General features: G+C 31.7%; 1 protein-coding gene across 2 annotated transcripts in view; it reads right to left on the minus strand.

The window, feature by feature from the left end:
- The window catches only part of LOC124432895, a 114,480-nt gene that overhangs the window by 79,434 nt on the left and 21,476 nt on the right, over window positions 1-13,570 (minus strand). The gene's annotated exons all lie outside the window — the stretch shown is intronic.

Consider the following 13,570-nt stretch of genomic DNA (forward strand, 5'->3'; position numbering starts at 1 on the left):
AAAAAAGAAAAAAAAAAGAAAGAAAGAAAGAAAGAAAGAAAATAATGAATTAAAAAGAAGAAAAAGATAAAACTTAACACATGGATTACGTACGAATTACAGAAGTTCACATTCTAATTTGATATTACGAAAAAAAAAGAAAAGAAAAAAAGAAAAAATATATCTTGTTAGTCCTTTCGAATCAAATGTAACCTATTATTTGTTCGACATAAACGATCGAGAAAAAACAAAGAGTAAAAAAGAAAAAAAGAAGAAGAAGAAAAAAAAAGAAAAGAAATAAAAGAAACCCAGAGAAAACGTGAGAATGACGTAAAAGGATACTGTACGTAAATCATACTTATATTCATTGTTGTCGTTTTATGTCCGATCAAAGTTCGTTTATTTTCATAATATTTTCCCGGCGCTTTCGGTACATAGAAAAGAACCGTTTTCAGATCGGTAATATTCAAGGAGCACGTGTTCGAAGACGGAAACGGACAGCACGCCTTTCTACAATATACAAGCTTGATGCACGAATTCGTGCAAGGCTAGTCAAGATACTTTTCCGATCGCTCTTTCAAATCGTACCTAAGCCGTCGATCGGCAGCTCGAATTTCGATAACTATCGATCTCTGTGTACTTAACTGTGTATATATATAAATGTATATACATGTAGCTATATATGAATAGACGTGTGTGTATTTCAAAGAACTCGGCCAATCGGCCTGGCATTGTTCCGATCTTACTAAACGATCGAGCGACTTGACCTTTATTATATATATATATATATATAAGAAAAGATATAATATATTATAAAAGCATACATATATAGGGTCTTACTAGAAAAACGGAACATTTATATTATATATATATATATATGTAAATATTTGTCTGAAATTTATAAATATCAAATAAATAAATAAATATATATATATATGTATAAATAATATTTATATATATATATATATACACATATATATAATATATAATTTAATTGAAATAATTATTAATAATTCCAATAAATTTGATTAATCCTTTATGCAATAACTTTGAAACAAAATGTTCTTGTTGAATCATTGTTCCTTCTTAGAAAAATACAATCATTGTTATAAAAGTATCGATATGTAATTAAAATACAAAGAAGATATTTGATCGTTCCGTTTCTCGTGACTCACCCTGTATATTTTCTCTCCGTAGACAGGCACCTTGCACGGCTGTCCATTCCTTTTCGCGCGGCACCTTCTCGTCGTCTTCCTTGCCGCACCAACACGCGATTGTTTGCCTTTCGCAAGAGCGTGCAGCTCCCGAGAGTTATTCAGTACACTTCCAATATGGAGAATTCCATGTCGTAATACCGTACTTGTCTTGGTCCCGGATTGGTCCTCGTCATTGTCCGAGCGCACGTACCATAATCTTATTTGGAACTCATTCCTTTTTTTTTTTTTTTATAATCGAGACATCGATGAAAAAATTAAACGAAGCCCTTTTCGACTGATATTTTTTATACGTACATAAGCTCGGTCCAATGTCAATCTATATAATAATTTTCGAATAAATTTATATCAAAATGAATATTATTAATTTTTCATTTATATTCATTTATATCTACTATTTTTCTTATTTTCTTTTTTATCTTTCTTTTTATTTTTTGTTTTCTTTTTTTTGTAATTCATACTATTGATATTAATATTAAAATTCGCAATGTTATTTAAATGTCATATAAATGTTAATTTATTATTTATATTTAATTTTATTCCTCGTATTATTTACATTATATTATATTATAACATTGACAAATTATTAACAATTGCACAATGCGTTATGCAAATGTTACTTTACAAAATTTTTACAAAAAGAGTACGTATTGTACAATAAATATTTTATCTCAAGTGATTTATATTTATTTGTAATCAATGTAATATACGATATGCAAATAATTTTAATTTTTTACGAAAAATTAAATTGTTCTCTTCTCGATATCTCCTATTTTCTGATTTGACGAAAGATATACTTATTTATCGATAAGACATTTATACGTTATTCTCTATCATTATGAAAGGTATTTGCATACAAAGTATCATTTGCTCTCATGGATTTTGATTCTCACTTGTCTCCAGAAAATTTTTCTTTCGTTGATATACCAAACGGGAAGATAATTATGGTTGATTATTGAATGGTATACCTGCTGCGAACAGAGTCTATTCTCTATCCATTTACGTATACACATAAGTATATAAGTACCGACGCATTGAAATACATAGAAACACAGTATACACCTGATATTTCTTCGAACGTTATTGCTCCAGAAAAGTAGCGATAATATCGTCTATTGTCGGTAGGATATTACGACAACCAAACGATCGCACGAACGATTTATTTTTCGAACGTCGACTTTTCGTTCGCCCGATTGGAATGTATATATATATATATATATATATATATATATATATATATATATATACATTCCAATATATACATATATATATGTATAAAGAAAAGAAAAGAAAAGAAAAGAAAAGAAAAAAAAAAGAAAAATGAAAAATAAGAAGTTATGGGAAAGAAAAATTTACATTTATCTCGTTCGTTCGTATTTTTTCTTTTAGATCAGCCCCGTCGAAAAGTTCCATAGACATTCTTAACTCGATAGACGTTCAAGAGTTCTTGCAAAAGCGACACGATTAATTTATCTTCTTCGAGTATCGAATGGTCGATAATTCTCTAACTCGGAGATGGTATTGTCAAGTTGAATAACAAATTGCATTTAGTTTCTTTTCCGTTAGACACGCACTCGACGAGATTTATACGGATAATGACCTACATTTTGTATTTCGTACTTTATATTTACGAGCTGCTACGAGAGTGTAAAAGGTATTTCTTCTACAATGGTTGCGATGTTTACGAGTTAAGATTCTAACTAACAAAATAGTTATGGTAATTCTTTTCACTTTTTTTTTTCTTTTTTTTTCTTTTTTCTTTTTTTAGATACAACGAACCAATTAGAAAATAGAAAATATTATCAATAAATATTATAAATATATTAAGAATGTGTTAGAATATCTTTTATTTTTTCCTTTCTTTTTTTTCTTCTTCTTCTTCTTTATATTTTTTGATTTAAATTAGTTCCATAAAATAATCAGTGATACATTTGAAAATGAGTAATAGCTCAAAGGTACTCGAGGAGAAGAACTCCTGACCTAGAAATCCATAAAAGAAGCACGAAGTTTACGAAACATCGTATCTAGCTTGGTAAGTTTCCTAAAATAGGAGGTTTATATATCCGTGAGCGTAAAAGAAGGAGCACTCTTCAAGGACAGCACAGGAAGTTTATAGAATATTCACGAGTGGTTTGTTCCAAGTAAATGTCTCTTTCTCTCTCTGTCTCCCTGTCTGTCTCTCTTTTTCTCTACCTCTTTTACCTATTTATTTTCCTTTTTCTGTTTCTTCTCTTTTCTTCTTTTTTCCTTTTAAGTGTGTCCTCTCTCAAGTTTTTTCGAATTTTTTTTTTTTTTTTTACAAAAGTTTCGTATGAAAAGTATACGTGTAATATGTACTTGACGTAGCTTAAAATAAGATTTTATAATTGAAATTAAAATAAAAATAACGATGATTTTCCAAGAAAAATATTTTTAGAAATCTTTCTCTTTTTCTTTTTTTGTTTTTTGAATTCGATTCATTTATATCGAAACGTTTGAATTTTTTTTTCTTTTTTTTTCCTTTTTTTTTTTCGTCGTATCGACGTATTTCAATTTATATCTTTTTCTCTTCCGAAATCGTTATTATTCCGAGATGATAAATACCAAAAATAATTCCGTCTTCTTTATGTTACTCGAGAAACTTTTATAATTTATAACGGTACGACGTTCATTCAAATTCATCGACTTTACCGAAAATATTACGAAATAAAATAAAATAGAGATGGTATATATATATATATATATATATATATATATATATATATATATATACACGAAGATTGAGTTTTAATTTAGCGAAACAGAGTTTAAAGAATTCGTTTTTATATGTCATATATATTTTTTGAATCGTTTCTTCTCTGAATATAAATTTATACGACCTAAATAAAGAATGTATCATCATAATGATATACGTATATTGTTTTAAATATGAGGATATTTCGGCATATAAATTATAAACTAGCATATTTCATGCGTTACGTAAAAAAATCTGTTTTGATAAAGCACGATCTATATTACGTCTTAACTTTTTCACTTAAGCAGATAGAGCGAGAGGGAGAGAGAGAATAATTTCTCATTTATATTCCATATAATTGCCAAGATATAATATTCTTTTTTCATTACTTTTTTCTTTTTTCTTCTTTTTTTTTTTTCTTGCTTCGAATCCAGTCCCGTTCGAGCGCACAACATTAAATATACCGTATCCTGTTCACAGAAAACATGAAAAAGATATTGACCGAATGAGTTAAATATCATACTAATTTTTAAATCGTTGCACATTCCTCGAGTCAATTACCGTGACCTCGCTATGGCTGATTTAGCTAGAAATCAAAGAGAAAACTCGAATAGAGTTAAATAGTCTCAAGATGTTTAGAACGTTTGAACTGTAAATGTGTAGCCAAGTTTCTTGCGACATTCTCTAACCTTCTTCATTTATTTCTTTCTTTATTATTTTATTTTATCTCATTTCATTTCCTTTTTCTTAATCGACGTATTAGCAGAGGTGATCGTTTCTCTTGTCGATGGACGTTTACATGGACGATTCCATGTCCTTTCCCTCTCTCTCTCTCTCTCTCTCTCTCTCTCTCTCTTTTTCTTTCTTTCCTTCCTTCTCTCCTTGAAACATGGATCGATCGAGATGAAGAAAAATTTATTGCGAAAGTGGATCCGATCGAGTGTCCGTGTGCTATAAAAGCGGATTGGTAGCTGATCGATGACTTTTCACCGATGTACGCTTAACCCGTCGGCTTGATCGAAGGCAAAGCTTTAACGTCATTAATCGCACGTGTCCGCAATTAATCGCTCTCGGCGAGCGGCGTAACGAACGGCACGAAACCACATTGCGTGCACCCCCTGGGGGAAAATTTATGCGTAGATACTTACGTTAGTACGGCACGCTTCATGCACGGATCTAAAGTCTTTTCTAAAATTTCGAACTCGTTTCTCTTTCTATTATATATCCTAAAGACAAAGAAACGATTCTGTAGATAATGATTACCTATGTGTATATATATATGTGTGTGTGTGTAAATACATATATATGTACTTTTAACGATTAGATAAATATTTTATATCCATTAGTATACGATATATTTAATTAGAAATATTTACAATATTAATAATATTTTTGTATTATTAAAAAAAAGGTAGGACAATAAGAGCATTTAAACGTAATAAATAAACATTTGGTATCGAAAAGAAAGCAATGTGGAATAATCAAAAAAATAAATAGTATGTTCAATTGATATACTATTTATTTATATTTATGTCGATTTCGAAAGCTATTAAAGAAAATGCAAAAATATATTTGCAAAAGAGATTAACGAAGGAATAACTCCTTTAAATATATATATATATATATATATATATATATATATATATATATATATATATATATATATATTCACAACTTCATCATTTCCTTACGATCTCAATACGTATTACAAAGCGAGAGTAAAAGAGAGAGAGAAAGAGAAAGAGATATTCGTAAAGTTGGTCCATGTCGATGACCGTTGGCTTGAACGCTTATCGGGTGTTACTATTTTTTAGGTATGTCGTTTGGTCTCGCGAGCGATCACGTTTCATAACGGTACAAACTTTAGCTTAATGCCTTTCTGTATATATATATATTCTGTATATATATATATGTATATAGTTTCGTCGGCTAAACGGATGACGGGTGGTGGTATTCATTCGATAACTACAAGAACGAGAGAAGTTTGTAAAGTAGGGGTAAAAGAGAAGAAGAAGGAAAAGAGAGAAAATATGAGAGGCGTGTGTAAAGCTATCGAGGCTCGTTGAATATGCAAATGTGGCGAAGTGGCCGATCTGGACGAGAGAGGCGAAACTCACTTAAAACGGAGTGAGAGGGCGGAATACAGAAATTGGAAAGTAACTCGCGAATATTCGTCTAACTATCGTGAATATAAGAATGTGTGTATATATATATATAATATGTATATATATATATATATATATATATGTATGTATATGTGTGTGTGTGTACTACAAAGTCCAATATAGACTCGTTCGTAGGTTCTAACAGATCCCCGCAGATACGATACCGCGTGAGAAGAGATATATCGCGCCTACGTTCTACACCTACACTCACACCTACATATACATATACGTGTACAAGGGATACACAGAGAAGGAAAGAGAGAGGTAGGGGGAGAGAGAGAGAGAGAGAGAGAGAGAGAGAGAGATAGACGTAGGAGCAAACGAAACGAGCAGCGAGAGCACGACGAATTTTACGTCTGGAACCATAGAACGATACCACCACAATGACAGCTACCAACAATGTAATGATCTTTGCAGCTGCCGTTTACCATATCCGTTCCATTAATAAACGTCTCTGATAAATATAAGTCCTTATTTTTAATCGTTCATACGACAACTAATTATTTGCAACTATTCTATAATTCTTTACACACATATACACATACTCACATAGAAAGAGAGAGAGAGAGAGAGAGAGAGAGAGAGAGAGAGAGAGAGAGAGAGAGATTATTATTAATTATATAAATTGTATATATATATATATCCAATCATTGATATTTATTAAATAAATTTATTCAAGATTATAATATCTTATTTATCGTTACAAATAATCGAGCTTGTACAAGATAATATCCTTCCTCGAGACGCGTGTAAGTGGACGCGCGTTAAAATGTCGATCGAGTTGAAAATGTTCTATAATAAAAGGTAACCGAGCCATGAATTTCCTACGGTGGAATGTCTTGAGAATCTCGAGGTGGTTGTTGTTATTGTTGGGAAGAAGAAGAGCAAGTAGGAAAGCTCGCATCTTCCAGGACCATCAACGGTACCATGGGGCCTTTTCCCCTCGGAGCAGGATCTTCAACGAACACTTTCGTATAAGATAGATAGAGAGAGAAAGAGAGAGAGAGAGAGAGAGAGAGAGAGAGAGAGAGAGAGAGCAGACATTATCCGATCCTGTGGAAGGTTTCCGTGATGGCACACCGGGCATAGAGCATCGTGGCTGAGAGGCAGCATAAGGTCCGAGATATCAATAAATAATCTATCTGGCAATATTATCTCAACGGTTTTATGCCCCACGAAGCGGGGAATGCGATCCAGTTCGTACGTATACTCTTAAACTTCTTCTTCTTCTTCTCTCTCTTTCTCTCTCCTTCTTTCCTTCTCTTTCTTTCTTTCTTTCTTTCTTTGCTTCCCTCGTCCTTTCCTTTTCTAATCCATACCACAACCGGCCTGGCCTCCTCCGCGAGTGGAGGTGTGAATGATCCGCCTACCATAAAGCAAAGTGCATCTAGCTTCCAAAGCATGCCGAGGAATGTTCCACAGGGTACCCTGTTCTCTCTCTCTCTCTCTCTCTCTCTCTCTCTCTCCTTCTCTTTCGTTTCTTTTCTCTTATTCTATGGCTATGCGACGGTATCGCGATCGAGTAACTGCAACTCTCAATTTGATCTTTAATGATCCCCACGGACTTTACTGCCGTGAGTTTTTCTAACCTCACGCTCGGAGGCTATCCTCCTCCTCCTCTTCTTCCTCCCTCAGCTTCACCTCCTCCTCCTCCTCCTCTTCTTCCTCCCTCAACTTCACCTCCTCCTCCTCCTCCTCTTCCTCCTTCTCTTCTTCCTCTTCCTTCTCTTCTTCCTCCTCCTCCTCCTTCTTCTTCTTCTTCTTTTTCTTTTGCTTTCCTGTCGATCGCCGGGCCAGTCGTTTTTCTTCTGCAAGGGCTCTTAAATCGACGTCGAACGCTTTGTCAGTCCTACCGAAGGACTTTGAGAACCGAAACAATCTCGTTATCTAGTTTTTTTGATATATATATATGTATATAGATAGATTTGATATAGATATATATATATATATATATATATATATATGCATTTATATATGTATAGAAATTTTTGTTTGAAATATCGATCTAAAAAGTTACTAGAATATTTGTTACATAAGTCATGATCTATGATCATATTGATCGAAATTTTAATTAACGTATAGATCAATATAGTAATTTTCAAAAATTGATATATATATATATACATACATACATAAATTAAATATTATAAAAACAAATTTTTATCATTAACATTTGATATAATTAGAAAATGATTGAAATCGATGAAACTTAGAGAACAGTTAACGTTAGATTTACGATGGTTGAGCTAATAAATCCTAATGCTTTTGCCCGGACCCACGAGTTTTCTCTCTCTCTCTCTCTCTCTCTCTCTCTTTCTTTCTCTCTCTTTTTCTCTCTTACTTATTACGGGCCACCAAAGCAAATGCCATTAATGTGAACTTTCGATGGAAACGGGATACGATGTGCGCTCGTTCGCGTACAATCGAGCACTTGGGTGTGCGACTGTGTGTAGGTCAAGCCTCCGTGGCTTGCAATGTTCTCTCAGCTAGGTGTGGACCCGACATACCAGGAATCTCCCCATAGAATAGACCCGTACGAATCACAAACAATACTTATCCTACTATGTCAATCTTTCTGGAATCCAAACTACGCTTTATTTTTATCAAAAAAGTATGAAGAAATTTACAAATTTTCACGAATCCATTATGAATGAATTCTAACAAACTAGAATTTAGAAAACTATTGTATTTTATATATACATACATATAATAAATAAATAAATATATATATATATATATATATATATGTATGTATTATTTTGATAATAAATCGAATATATAATATACAATGAAAGTATAATCCGAAGGAAAATTTTGATTTGATTTGATCTTTTTTATTTATTTAAATTAATTTTGAACAAGAAATGATAATATTAATTAATGAATTTGCTAAGTGATTCGGTACGATTCCTAGTCGACATTTCGAAAGTTCTGCACGTTTCAAACATTCGGCTCTCACGACACACTCTCAAGATATTACGCAAGACGTCGAATGTCAATGTCTGACCTGTCAATACCGTGACTACTGAGATACGCGCGACTAACTTTCGTTTCAATCTTTTGAATAACTCTATGCCAGATTCTTTCATCATTTTCGCGCTTGTTAATGCATTATCATTAGAATAAAGAAACGACGTTTTGAAGGATATTTATAAAATGGTGTTTCGTCAAATCTACCGTATAAAACTAAGTAAAAAGTTTAACGATTTCTTGTATAGAATAATTATTGAAATCATTTCTCATATATCTATCTTTTGAAAAATACTTAATATATATTTTTTGTTTACACCCTGTACGATTATACGATCACTACGAGTTAATTACGTATTAAGAAAAAAGAAAAAAAAAAAAAAGAAAGAAAGAAAGAAAAAGAAACAAGTTTTCTAATGTTAATTTCTAAACTATAATGATCAATTCCGTTACATCATTTATGAGAGACATACATTTTTTACATTGGAAAATATTACAAGAATCCTTTCAAAGAAATTCATTTATAACATAAGCTAAACATTATACACATTATATAATAAAACAATTTAAAAATAATTAGTCATTATATATATATATATATATATATATATATATATAATCAATTATAAATTATTATTATTTTTATGTAATTAAATTATTTTATCCATCTTTAAATTTTTCTAAAAATATAATATTAATTATCATAAAGATTTCTTCCAAAAACATAGAAACGTACAAAAAACAATATTGTGTGTGTGTGTGTATATGTGTGCGTGTGTGAGAGAGAAAGAGAGAGAGAGGATTGTTGAAAAAAGATGTATAAAAGGAGGAAGAAGAGAACGGAAGGAGACGTTGAAGAAACAGGCGCCTTTGGCGGCTGGGTGTGGATAGATCTCCAGGCGTTTTATCTCGCACCCCTTCACCATCACCCTCTTTCGCGTGGGTGTCCTGTAGTTTCGTTACGCTCGATCGTCAGCCAGTATAGCGGCATGTAACTATACGTATATGTATGTATATATAAAAGACATATAGGTATATATATATATAATATATATAACATGTATATACGTGTATATGTATATGTGTGCGTACGCATACGTGTTAAATTTAAATGCTACTTGACCAATTCGCCGCACACAAGATATATATATATATGTGTGTGTGTGTGTGTGTGTGTGTGTGTGTGTGTGTGTGTATACATATATATACATGGTGTGCCACCTGTAGCCGGGACCTCGGTATATATATATAGTACATATATATATATATATATATATATATATATGTACTATATATATATATATATATATATACGTCGTTGTGCAACGATAACTCGACTCCACCGTGGGACCGTGTAGTACATTTTACGATCGTTTGTCACACCCTCGCAATCGCGATTTCTTTTACGTCGCATTCACGCGCGAGGTACTCGCATTTGTTACTTTTTTTCTCTCTTCTTTCCCTCCCTTCCTCTCTCTCTCTCTCTCTCTCTTTCTCTCTTTCTCCCTCGCTGTTTTATACAGATATACGCATCGATTCTTTCTTTTCGTTCAAGGACGTGCGAATATGCTAACGCGATTTGATCCTTATAGTATTATACATATAAAATGAGCTTAGTTACAGGATCTAGATGAATCGTTAGTCGCTGCATAATTTCTAGGTTGATTGAATATATTAACCCTTTGAACTATCACTATTTTCTTACTTTATTTTTTGATACGATTATTTCTTTCTCCTTGTGTGTGTGTGTGTGTTTGTGTTTGTTTGTGTTGTTCAATGAAGTTTGTTTATTAATTTTTATTTATTAATTAAATTAAAAAGAATTGATTGAATTTTTATACGTAGATTGACATTAAATTCGAAATAAAAATACATGAATATAATCTAATAAGATATCATTGATGTTATATAAAAATTGTTAATGGTAATATAGGACAAAGTAATTGTTACGGTGTTTGTATTTATACAGCTTGTATAAATATTGATTGAAAATGTATTCGATAAAACGATTTCTCAGTAGTAATAACGACCATTCTCTATCCGTCCATGCATATATAGATCAAGACAATATTTATTCAAAGACTTACTGACTAATCTAATAATCATGACTAATCTTATCGAAGATACACTATCTATAACAAGTAATAGAGCAACAATCACTTACTTAACCCATGACCTACATCTACGTCATGAATAATTTCTTTTTTTACAATAATTTTATAGCTCTTTCTGTCTCTCTCTCTCTATATATATACATGTGTGTGTGTGTGTGTGTGTGTGTATGTGTAAAATGTCGAAGGGCTATGATACAATATAAAAAAAGAATGTTGTATCTTATCATGAAAAAGAAGGATACATTAGTTTCCTTTTTTCGATCATTAGCAATTTTACAAACTGACCTGAATTATAAGCTACCAATGATCTTTATTTATGTTGTGTTCGTCTAATTAGATAATGATGTCGATATTTTATATTCGTAAGTTCAACATACTCTATTTTAATTAGTATTAATCTATACAATAGACATATACATTAATATACGTTGATTGAATACGTAAAAATTATGGTGGATATGGTGGATATAATGGTTTAATCCTAAATCGTATCAATTATCGATAAATTCGAATCGAAGTAATATACTATCGAAATCTATAGTAACGAACGAACAAACGTATGTATGTATATGTACGTAAATACACAGACACATATATATATATATATATATATATATATATATATATATGTCTATATATATATGTGAAACTTTGGTTCAAAGATCACAAGAAATCAACCGAGTAGATTTAATGCCTCTCATTCGTGAAATTATTCAAGAAATAAGGTATAATGTATCTCCCTTAGTAAATTATAGTCGATTATTGTTTAACTAACTTATCAAGGTAGATATGTATGTACGTAGATAAACGATTTTATAATTAAGCCGACCGACAAAAGCATAGGACCGGCCATTTTGAAAATCTCATGAGAACTTTGATCGATTTGGTAACAATCATGAATAGATCACGAAAGATTTTTATTTTATTGTATGACGTATGATATTTAAACCCATAGTTAGATATATATATATATATATATATATATATATATATATATATATAAAATGGACTTTTACGAAAAGATCTCTCTCTTTGCAATGTGCAACTTGGAAATACGAGAAAGGCTTTACCAAATAGCTTTTCCGTAACCGATTGCCCCACCTTTCGTTTCGTCGATGGGCGCGAAGCCCAGAGAGAATAATAGTTCGCCGTTCGAGCGTAACTTTACGTCCGGTAAATCTTTCCTAGTCGACGCCGTTAACGTATTTTCAACGACGCGATAAGCTGCCTCCATACGTACATATGTACGTACATATATACACCTAACATAGATACATACGTAAATATACATAGGTGGTACAGAACTTTAAACTAGTTCTTTTAAAAGCGATTGAAGAGATATTTTTTTCTAGTTTTTTTTTCTTTTGTTTTCTTTTTCTCTTTTTTTTTTCTTTTTTTTTTTTTTTTTGTTTATTTCTTATCCCCCTCGCCCGAAGCTTTTGCCGGCGTTTTCGTATTAGATAGTCGTATTCCTTTCGATTCGCTTACTTATCGCGTATAATTGTTTTTTTTTTCTTTTTTTTTTTTTTTTTTTTAATTATGATGCACGAATAAAAATATTAGAGGAATATCAATCGAACTGTTTACGAAAGATAAAGTAACTGATAAAAATGACCAGTTTTCGATTGGACACGTTATACCACTTTGTTAGTTTCATTTTGTGTGCAAGTACATACACTGACGTCGATGATCTTTCCCAAGCCCTATTCGTGATTTTTTTTTTCTTTTTTTTTTCTCTCTCTCTCTCACTCTCTCTCTCTCTCTCTCGAATATCGATAATCTCCGGAACGGTTGGGTAGCTCCGTTAGGAAGTATACATCTATCTGATTTCACTTTGCTTCCTCGTCGAACGTGCGATAAATAATGAACGAGAGAAAAAAGATAAATAAAATTCTATGCTCATAAATCTTATTATAACATGAGAGAGAGAGAGAGAGAGAGAGAGAGAGAGAGAGAGAGAGAGAGAAAGAGAGATAAAAGATCTTTTATACACGCGTGATTTAAGAATATGTTATTAGAAAATAATAACTTTGACAGAGAACATCGATGAACAAATATCGATATATAAAATCGTAATTAAAATCGTTTCCTTTTTTCATTCATTTGAATATATCTTGAAAAAGTTTTATCAGAAATTTTGCACTTTTCCTAAACAAAAAGAAATAGGAAGAAAAAACAAGAATTATATTCTCTCTCTCTCTCTCTCTCTCTCTCTCTCTCTATCTATCTATCTCTATCTCCAAATCGATTTTTACGCGATAAAACATCTTCTTTCCGTCTTTTTTTTTAATTTTCTTTTTTGTTTCTTTTTCATGTTTGGAATATCTCGTATCTCATAAAATCTCGCACGTAAAACGGTAAGCCATAGCGGAAGGCGATAACTCGTATCGACTCGTAAAGGATCATTAAGGTGGT

Source organism: Vespa crabro, chromosome 2 (genome assembly GCF_910589235.1).
Source record: "Vespa crabro chromosome 2, iyVesCrab1.2, whole genome shotgun sequence".
In the NCBI taxonomy this organism is placed as follows: Eukaryota; Metazoa; Arthropoda; class Insecta; order Hymenoptera; family Vespidae; genus Vespa; species Vespa crabro.